Genomic DNA, 2,023 nt, shown 5'->3' on the forward strand with positions numbered 1-2,023 from the left:
TAATACTACATGCAGCTATATCAAAATATATTCTCACGCATATAAATAGCTATGCTATGTGTGTACATTTGTAATATATATATATATATGCATAGGGAAATGCTTATATATTTCCGTATGTTTATATATATGTATATAAATATATGCATAAATATAATTATAACTCCCTATGTTTGTATGTATATGTATATTTATGTATGTTTAACTATTTATCTATTTATCTGTCTAGGTGTGTGACTCTGAATATTACGTTATCAACATTGAGCGTTCCTCTCATACATGCGCTTAGTGCATAAAAGCACACACATTTATCATAGCAGACGAAACTTGTTATGGCATGGGAACTATGTCGGAAGTGGTGGGTTACCGATCTTAATTATCTCCGTGGATTAAGCTATTCTGCTGCGGCCACGTTAAGTACCACTCATTTGGCATACTCAGTTGCACCGATCACTGTATCTATTACGATCGAACTCTGAGACGTGATTGAACTGAGAAGCTAAAATATGTTTACAAGCAGCTAAATTTACTTACATAGTATTCCGTCAGCCATCAACAACAGTAATTAAATATTCTTATTTACCATTGTTAATGGCGTTCCCTGTGAAGGCGCGTGGTTTACTGGTTAGGGAATTCGGCTCATGATCGCAAGGTTATGAGTTCAATATCCGGCAACGCGTTTTGTCCTTAAGCAAGACACTTCCTTTCTCGTTGCTCCAGTCCACTCAGCTAGCAAAAATGAGTAGTACCTGTATTTTAAAACGCCGGCCTTGTCACACGCTGTGTCACGTCGAATCTCCCTAGAGTTACTTAAGGGGAAACGTGTCTATGGATTTCTCAGCCACATGCACGTTAATTTTACGAGCTGGCTGTTTCTTGATCGGATCACATTGAACTCTCAATGCTGTTCCCTATAAAGGCTCTTGCAAATAAATTGCACTTCATCTTCGAGGCTCCAATGAAGTTATATAAGGTGTTATTCCGACACTTAAATATGAATCCACTGCGTCGTATATCTTATATCTTTGTCACGTGTTATTAATACCGTCCCATACTCAGTCAAAACTTCGTTCTAAACATTACGTATACGGAGCCCTACACCGGATTATTGGTCTCACAATGCCTGAGTGGAGATTTAATACTTATATATATTTGACAGTCCATGTTTCATAGCCTTACAGGAGATGATTAAATGTTACAACATAGTACGCTTTCTTCTTTGAGGAGAAAGAGTTTAGCGTAGAGACAGGTGCAGTCTACGGTGACCACGTCTGTAATGTCTGCAACTTCTGCAACGGGATCTGCAAATCCTGCATAGATCAAAATTCTCACATGAGATGACACGGAAAAGAAATTGAAGTGAGAACGCTGATCAGCTGTGTCCTGTATACATGCACCCGCGCATATATGCATATATATGTGTTAATATATGTGCGTGTGTGTGTGTATAGATAAATATGGGTGTATAATATACATACATATATATATATATATATATATATATATATGGGAGAATATACAAAAAATAACAACAGACGAGGACAGGTGGTGTAAATAACAAAAGTATATATTAGTATGACGCTCGGGAATACGGAAAGTCTTTGACGTTTCGAGCTACGCTCTTCAACAGAAAGAATACGGAGACAAGGAGAAAAACACGGAGAAAAAAAATTGAATAGTGTTCAGTCAACGGTCAGCACATTATAATGGAATAATTACTATGAAGTATTGTGTAGAATATATTGTATAAAAGATCGTCGATTTCTTGAAAATGGGTCATAACCCCAAAATATTGAATACAAGATAAGTCTACATTAATTCACATGTTTCTTTTCTTGTGATTTACCTTGCATTTACTTCGCATTGTTTTGGCCGTACCCACGATCCTTTATACAATATATATATATATATATATATACATATGGGTACATATGTTTAACGTTAAAGAGGTATATTATGAATACATATGCTTAGAGGTACATGTACCTTATAAATGTATATTATATATATATAAGCATGTATA

Source organism: Octopus bimaculoides, chromosome 1 (genome assembly GCF_001194135.2).
Source record: "Octopus bimaculoides isolate UCB-OBI-ISO-001 chromosome 1, ASM119413v2, whole genome shotgun sequence".
Lineage (NCBI taxonomy): Eukaryota > Metazoa > Mollusca > Cephalopoda > Octopoda > Octopodidae > Octopus > Octopus bimaculoides.